Here is a 9,495-nt window from a genome sequence, read left to right as displayed (position 1 = left end):
TTTTGCCTCTAGAAAACCATTAGCTAGAAAGTTAACAATTCTCTCACTTCATTCTGGAATAGCCTCAACCTTGAATAGTGTAGCATTTGGTAACTCGTTCATCAACTCTGATTTGTGCTTCACCATTAGGTATGCGGGGTATAGATGATCAACCATGACATGTCTCTTGCCAAGCCTCACAACTACTATAAAATCAAACTCGAGAAGAATCCATAGCCACCTTGTGATCCTTCTCATGGAGCATGGCTTGTTTACCAGATACAGCAACAAGGCTTGCACTACTATAGGAGGATGACCCATTTCTGACACCTCATATTGAAGATGATTTTTGTGCCGTCAATATAAACATCAAAATTTGGCATCGAAATATTCGTCGAGATAATTGTCAAAGGCAAACGTCGAAAATAGTGTCATAATAAAGTTTGGAATACAAAAACAGTGTCATAATAAAGTTTGGAATAAGCATCAAAAAGAGCATCAAAATCTAATTATTTTTTAAAAAATTTGAACTTCTTAAAAAAATTTGGACTTCTTTAAAAATTTTGGACTTCTTAAAAAATCAAGTGTGAAAAAAAAAAAGAAAACATTGACAAAAACCAAGTATTTCTTTTGGTAAATAAAATTGAAATAAGATGTTATATCTCATCATTGACTCTCTCATCCTCAGCTGGATCCATGGCTTCGAATACATCGATTTCCAGAAATACCTCTACATCTACATCTTCGTCAATAGGTGTAGCCTCCATATCATCCTCTTCTATTTTAGGCATTAGAGGTGGTTGTGTTGAAAGTTTTTCTTCTATTTCTTCTTCAAATTATGTTTTCTTATGTACATATAAAAGCTCACTTCCATGGTAATTACAACCATATGCAAGATCCTCCTCCTCGTCCACTTATAACCTTGACTCTTTTTTTCTTGTTGTATGGTTTGTTGAAGCTATCTACTAGAAGGAAATTCTAGAAGTTGAGCAAGTGAGTCTAGGTATGGCAATGTTCGACTCTTTCTAAAATTCGAACGATCTTGATCTCTTTCTCTCTTTGCTAGGTTATACCTCTCGATCCATTTCTCCATAGCACTTGAGTTGAGGATGTAAAATTTATCAATCTTCTTTTGCAATGCCATATCCATTATTCTCTAAAGCCCTTATCCTTGAGGCTCTTCCCCAATGAGCTGATCATCCTCTTCTTGTGTCCACAATCATGGCATATTTGGGTCTAACGTACTAAGAAATTATGTTATGTATACAAGAGATTATTGAACAAGCCATCCCATTGCCATACTGCCCTTAGGGTGAACTTTTTGATGAACAAAACCTTTCAGTGTCTTCATAAATCTCTCAAGGAAAAACATCCACCATCGATTATGAACAACACCTGCTATAGCAACCTTGTCAACCACATGAACAAGTAGGTGAAATTGAATGGTCAGAAAACTTGTTGGAAATAATTTTTCTGCCATTGTGACCGCATCAATGGACTTTAGACAAGTTGCTTCCAACATATTTCGTCTAATCTTCTTCTTTGATATCCAGCATACCATTGCACTAATCTTGTATATTGTTGCTCTTATGTCTTCAGTGAGTCAATCCTTAATGGCTATTGGCAGCACAAACTGTAAGATTTTGTGCCAGTCATGAGACTTCAAAGCCACTAAGCTCTTCATCCTTTGTGAATTCTCCCTTCAAGCAATGCATACAACCAATGGGAGTACGAAAATCACTGATGCACTTCTTTACACACCGTTGCTATTCTTTGGTTAAGACCCAAGGTGATCTAGGGAGAACCACCTTCCCATCAGGTCTCCTTTGTGTCCATAAGTGAGGCATGCGATCCACCTCTTGTAGATCATCCCTTTGTGCCTTACTCCTGTGATGGTTTTCTAAAGCATATCGGCTATGTTCTTAAAAATGTGCACAGGGTCAAGAAAATGATTGACTAGAAGATCACTCCAGTATGGGAGTAGATGGATAGCGGCTTCATTCCTGGGAGGATGAACAACTTGGATCCACTTCCCATGCCCTCCTCCAATCACTTGGAATAAAAAATGAACTTAACCGGTTGTCGAAATAGGCGTTGATATAACCGTTCGAAATAAGCGTTGAAAATATTATCTATCGACGCGCATTGCAACGCTTTATTCGATTTGTATTTCGACGGTTATATCGATGTGTATTTTGACAATTTGTTTTGATGCCGATTTTGATGACTATTTCTCTGTTGGGGATTTTTAACAGAACCGCAGCGCCTCACTATTAGCGTTTTTGAAAACTAGTTTTTGCTTGCCCTCTTCAAAAAATTGAATGTTCTCTTCTCTCCCTTCCCCCATCCCTTTCTTGTTTCAGTTTTTTTTATGTGTGTCTCTAATATGCACCTTCTAATTGTGCCCTCTCCCTTTCTTCATCCCTTTCTTGTTTCAGTTTTTTTAATGTGTGTGTCTCTAGTATGTAGCTTCTAATTGTATGTTTGTTTTGCAGCTTCTAATTTGCTAAGATTCCAGCAGGTATCCCTTCACCATTCTCTTGTTTTTGTTTGTTCATTTGCTTTGCTTTTGATAATTGCACCCTTGGGTGTTGGGGTTTAGGATTAGCTTAGGTTTAAGCATGCATGCATCTAGCTTAAGGCTATGCTTAAGGCTTATGCATTATGCTCAAGCTTTATGCATATGGTTTAAGCTTAGGCAAAGAGATTGAAGCTTATACATAGAGCTTCAAGTTTAGGAAAAGAGATTTTGTGTTTCCTTTGCCTTCCCAAGCTCTATTAATGGTATGATTTACTTGTGTTGTGTGTATTTGCAGGTTTGCCTATCTTTACACAATCTCTTCACTTCCAGGTATGGACCCTAAACCCTCGCTGCTTTTGTTGTTTTTTTTCTTTTCTTACTTGTATACAAGAGGCCCCAAGATAGGGAGGTGGGTAGATAAAACATTTTGTATAGGCTTCTTTCCTTGTATAGAGTTTATGCAAGAAGTTCATGCATAGAGCTTGCATAGGTTGTAAGCTCTATGCATAGGCTTCTTGTTGTAAGCTTGCATGAAGTTATGCATAGAGCATGCATAGGCTTCTTGTAAGCTCTATGCATAGGCTTCTTGTAAGCTTGCAAGAAGCCTATGCATAGAGCTTACAAGAAGCCTATGCATGCTCTATGAGCTTGCAAGAAGCCTATGCATAGAGCTTACAAGAAGCCTATGCATGCTCTATGCATAAGCTTCATGAAGCTTATGCTTCTTGTTGCAAGTTTGCATGAACCTTATGCATAGAGCTTGCATAGGCTTCTTGCAAGATCTATGCATAGGCTTCTTGCAAGTTCTATGCAATTATAGGCTTCTTGTTGCAAGCTTATGCATAGAGATTGCATAGGCTTCTTGCATGGGAGATGTGAAGCCCTCAAGAAGAAGCTTGGCCCACCAAGAAGAAGAGGGTAATCTCCAAGAGAAGAAGAAAATTAGTGAAGCTCCAAAGCTTCACAATGGAGAGGCAAGGTAGAGGGATAATAGGATTAAACTAAATTAAAAATTACACTAGCATAGAATTACTCTAAGATGAAAATACAAAGGAATGGTGTTCTATTTATAGGAGAGGGAGGCTACCAACCAAGTCCAACTAGGATCTAGAGGCTTCTAGATTCAATTTGATCCAATTCGGACCAGTTTTGGACCAATTAGGCCCACTTTTTTTATCAGACTTTTTGAAAGAGGAGAGATGAAATATCTCATTTTTTTGAATTAAAAATTGGGGGTAATGATGAGATTCTAGGCGCCTCCTTCACGAGCTCTTGAGGTGTCAAAATTCTAAATTTTTACTAATAAATCCTCATTTTTTTACTATTAAGTACCTGTACTAGTCAACTCTTCATCTCTAGGAGATAGCTTTTTGTACTTTCCTAGAGATAAAGAACTTCTCTTGGGTCGTACATGAATGAAGACCATATCTAGTTCTTCAAACACTCTCTCTGTTCTTGTCTTGTGTTAGCATACTATTTTTGTCTATCTTGGGCAGCCTTAATATCTTTACGGATTGCCTGCATTTGCTGCTCCATATCTTCAAGCATCTGTCTAGACATCTCGACCCTGATCAATGGGTCGGACCAAGTTAATGGTGTGAGCCAATCTTGTCCGTACTACAGAGTTTGAAAGGGCTTATCCCGATACTTCGGTGATAAGAGGCATTATAAGCAAACTCCACTAGATGTAAGTAGCTTAACCACTTCCTGGGTTCTCTACCACAGCATGACCAAAGAATATCTTCAATTATTTGGTTCACTCTTTCAGTCTGGCCATTTGTCTCAAGATGATAAGCCGTACTAAGATCTAAGGAAGTTCCCACTGCTTCAAAGAATGCAGTCCAGAACCTTGATGTGAATTTAGGATCTCTATCTCGCTCACTATCCTTCTAGTAGTTGGTTAATCTATCAGCTACCACAAAAATGGAGTTGTAACCCGATTGCACTGACGGTAGTCCATTAACAAAATCCATACTGACACATTTCCATTTCATCCGTGGAATGTCTAAGGGATGCAGCTTTCTTGGCATCTTAATCCTTTCTACCTTGACTCTTTGACATATTAAATATTGACGTACATGATTGAGTACATCCCTTTTGAGTCCTGGCCAGAAGAAGCTCTTCTTTATAGACATGTAGGTCTTTATGAGCCCTGGATATCCAGCTATCGGGCTATCATGGGCTTCTCTCATAATTTTTCCCTTTGTTCCCTCATCATTGGGAATGCATAGCCGATTATTGTAATACATGCATCCAATCTATAACCAATTTCTATCGATTGATGGTTCAAGAAGGGTGTTGGGTTTGGTTGGTGTTTAGAGACCTGGACGGAAGTTGAAGCACTACTGGTTGGGGTGACCATGTAGTCTTACGAAGGGATTAAGCGGGGTGGCACCTTGCCTAAGTCATTGAATAAGGCAGAGTCCCTTGAGGTAGTAGCACTCCTTGTCCTCATGGATCGCCTTTGAGAAAAATGAGCAATATTTCTTGGTGGGAAAATCACCTGGAAGATGGCCTTGGGAACTACATATGGGGCACCATGGACTCGTCTTGGGATCTTTGGCCTTGAGCTGCTCAATATTCTTCCTCAGCGATGCCACAAATGTGTCCTTTTACTGTGACCTGTTGAAATCCTCAAGCTCCTTTTTGAGCTTGGCTAGCTCGTCCAAGTCCTCATGGACTGCCTTTGAGAAAAATGAGCAATATTTCTTGGTGGGACAATCACCTGGAAGATGGCCTTGGGAACTACATACCGGGCACCATGGACTCATCTTGGGATCTTTGGCCTTGAGTTGCTCAATATTATTCCTCAGCGATGCCACGATCGCATCCTCTTTCTGTGACATGTTGAAATCCTCAAGCTCCTTTTTGAGCTTGGCTAGCTCGTCGAGGGAAGCGGATATAGAAGCTACCGTCATGGCTAGAGGAACCATTGGAGGAGATGAAGCCATGCGAGGGAAAAGTGGGGACCAAGAGGTATTGTGCTTGCCCATGAGACGAGCATTCTCAAGCTATGTAGCTCTATATATTGGAAGTCTTGTGGAGGGTTCCTTTGGGTGGAAATGTCTCTCTCATCTTCATCATCACTGTTTAATTAGGGAGTGGGTGAAGAATGCGCTGTTACAACATGTAGTTTCTAGGATCTTGGGGTAGCTAAGCAACAAACCTTAGCTCTTGTGACAAGTTGGATAAGTGACTCCCTCACCTTCATAGAGAGTTGGTTGAGTTTTTGCGTAATGAGGTTGAAGTAGTTCCCCAGCTGAAAGGTATAGCCTAAGGGTGGCCCAATCTCGGAAGTGGTTGGTGGGGAATTGACTATATCACTGGTCTGCACTTTCTTCCAGTGTTATTGGGAACAAGACCACGCGTGCATCATCTCGGTTGAGCCCTCTTGAGCCACACAAAGTGAGGAACTACTGCACATGGTCTTACGCATCTTCAGTGATGGTACCTTTGAAGGTTGGTAGTTTAACTTGCACGCGGTTAAGGATAGTAGCCAATGGCTCCAGCCCTAGTGGAGCTACCATAGGGTTAGAAGAGGAAGATGCTAAGGTGTAAGGTTCCTCCCTTTAAAAATGGGAGAAACACTTAAGATAGTCCGCTAAGTCTTATCTTGGGAAAAATTTCCTATTCATCGACACCTTGACCCTGTAGAGATTCAAGGATACGATTCATAGGTATGACCTAGCTCTATCCCGCAGGGGGAGTGTGATTTTCTAAACATCAAATCACCCATAGGGCGATTGATCAAAAATTGGGCAACTACTAGACTTGATTTCTAGAGACAACGCTTTTTTCCTCATCTTATGCAAGGCACAGCCGCTGACCTAGTCTTCTAGAATAGAGTTGCCCAAGAACCTAACTATCTAACGTAGGGCTTTCACTTAATCTGTTGGAAAGCTACCCGACTAATCGGGTCCACCCGTCCGTAGGATGGTGCCGTCAAGGCATTCCATCCTCCCACTTTCCACCCTACTCACGCATCAATTTGTTTTCTAATTAATACTACCACACTGTTTGACATAATTAAACATATTCCTTAATTAGGGCCCTTCTTCACAAGGTTCGTTAAAACAGCCTTCTTACACAATACAATCATACCAAAGACAAGATGCAATTATATAAAAAGTTTATACATGAATCCATTTCCATACAAGCCAATCCGGCTCTCTTATTCTTATTCTGCCGATGATCTAGAATTCGGCCTTCCAGCCTCAACATGCTGGGCAAAACCCTACGGGACCATACACCTCATCGTCGGCCGCCCCGCTGGCGAGGACTCAAGCCGGCCTGTCGCCCTCTCAGGCTCCATCGCTCGATCCTCCCGCCCCTCAGAGGGATGTCTACACACTAGGGTGGGCTTATTTACCGCACTAGCCTGGGCCCTCAGAACTAGGCAGCCTCATAATCTCTCGCCTCAATCGGCGATCCTTATTCTCCCAAAGGTATGAGGGATACCTTGGGCCATTCCCGGGCTTTGCTAATGACGCCGCCCGGCTACACAAGCACGAAACGGAGTTAGCGTTGAAGCCAAAAAAAATCTTGAATTCCAAAGATAACAACTTCAATGCAATTTTCTAAGTATAGCATTCACAATTCATGAGGATAGCAATTTCAAGCAATTTATCGAATGCAACATCACATAATTCGTAATTTCATATAATTTTTATGTCCTCATTTTAAAAGAAAAAGACACCATTCATTAATACTAATTTAAGGAAAAATCTCTTCTTTTGAAAATTAACCAAGCTAACGTGGCCACCGTTTCCTTGAGGGGCTTGAAAAGGGAGGACTGGGGCCGCATTGGGCGCATCTCCCTCCATCTCGTTGTTACGTGCCCCTCTTGAGGTAATATTTTGTCGTCTCCGGGATGAGGCCATCTTAGGCGTCGCCTTGTAGAGCTCGCTGCTGCGATCGAAACGCTTCAGTTGGATCTGAATTCCGAGCTCGTTTGCTCACCGTACGAGCAAAAGAATATGGCGCACGAACCCTTGCTTGAGTCAAAAATCTCTTACTAAAGTCTACGCAAATGGGAGGGGGGGAATGTGAGATGTCCTTAAGGGCACAGACAAAAACGTGGAGAGGGCTGGGAGGGGTGGCTGCAAGCCTCTCTGTAAGTCTATTCACACGGGGGGGGAGAAGAGTTAAGGACACTGGCCTCTAGCAAGAGGGGAATGGAGGAAAATTGGCTTATCTGAAAAGAGCCAAATGAGGGGATGTGAGAGGGGTGGCTGCAAGGGCGGCTGTACTTGCAGCAAGTACGCTACACAGGGACAGACGCCGGTACGGACGGCAGCACAACAGGGCATACGCTACACAGAAATGCGTGCTGTCTGTGGAGCACCCCGGGGGTTTATATAGCAGAGGGGTGAGGGTACGGGCGCTGTGCAAAGCAAAGACGAAAGGACGGTGTACCTGCAAAGGCTGTGGATCAGTGGCCTGCATGGGTCTACGGGAAAGGTACGGTGTCGGTTGTCAGGGAAAGGAGTGGTACGCATGTACCTTATCTGGTCTGGGTGTCCGCCTAAGGGTACGCGTGGACCATACAGTGGGCGGCCGTCCTTTGGTTCTTGGGCGGCCATTGTACGGGCACCCTAGTAAGTGTGTACGGGGGGCGGGGTACCCAAATTTGGGGCGCCCGCCTCGATTTGCGTGCCAGACCGCCCCGGGGGGCGAAAATTTTTTTTGTCCGGGAGGTTCTCCTGGTCGCAGGGGTTTAGACTGTTCATCAATCGGACATGCGGTCGTGCATTTATTAAGGTTTAAAGGTCGCCGTTTTTTAACTAAAATGATTGAAATTAGCGTATAGGCTTGATCCGGTGTCCGTTTTGGATGCTGTAAAATCCTATATTAGGGTAAAATCGCACGCAGATTCCAAATTTGGACTCAGAATTTGAAGATTCCAAGTAGAAATGACTCAAATGATAAAATCATTGATATTTATACCATAAAAACTCATAATTACATGGACATTTCTTGATTAGTGAAGATGGGTACGTTACATCCTTCCCCCCTTAAAGAAATCGAGATGTCCTCATCTCGTCATGAATTGGGGATAATCCTTTAAGAGTGTAGCTTCATCCTCCCAAGTTGCATCCTCTTCAGGGTAATCTTTCCACTGAACTAGATGTTCTACAAGAGTTCTATTTCGGAGTTGCCTTTCCCTAGAATCTATGATGCTACTGGGCTGTAATTCAAGGACTCCTTGAGTAGGGATTACAACTTGTTCATCATCAAGAATATGATCGAGACTGGGGACATATGGTTTTAACAAACTTACATGAAATACATTATGGACTTTGATATGGGCTGGGAGTTGGAGTTTATAGGCACTTTTACCTAGACACTTAATAACTGTATAAGGACCACAATACCTAGGGCTGAGCTTCTTATATTTCCCAAGTGATAGAGAACTTCGTTTGGGTCGCACTCGTAGAAGAACTTTGTCTCCTTCCTTGAAGATCCTTTCAGACCTCTTGTTGTCAGCATAATGCTTTTGTCGATCTTGGGCAGCTTTAATATCCTTTTGGATAGCCTTGGTTTGTTCCTCCATTTCTTCGAGCATTTTCCTGGATGCCTCTACTCTTATGGTTGGATCAGAGAAATTTAGAGGAGACAGACATTCTTGCCCATAGAGTGCCTTGAATGGTAACATTCCTATGCTTTGATGATAAGATGTATTGTAGGCAAATTCTACTAGAGGAAGGTATTGAATCCACCTTCTGGGTTCCCGTCCACAGTATGCTCTGAGAATGTCTTCAATTACTTGATTGACTCTCTCAGTCTGGCCATCGGTCTCTGGATGATAAGCTGTGCTAAAGCAAAGTTGAGTCCCCAGAGCTTGAAATAAAGACTGCCAGAATTTTGAGGTGAAGTCAGAATCCCGATCACTTACTATCCTTTTTGGGAGACCATGAAGTTTGAGGACTTCCTTGATGAATATTCGAGCAACATCAGAAGCTTTGAAGGTCTTCTTCGCTGGTATAAGGTGAGCT

This window comes from Cibotium barometz, chromosome 25 (genome assembly GCF_041138505.1).
Source record: "Cibotium barometz isolate CiBa-2024 chromosome 25, ASM4113850v1, whole genome shotgun sequence".
NCBI lineage: Eukaryota > Viridiplantae > Streptophyta > Polypodiopsida > Cyatheales > Cibotiaceae > Cibotium > Cibotium barometz.
This window is presented reverse-complemented; position numbering follows the sequence as displayed.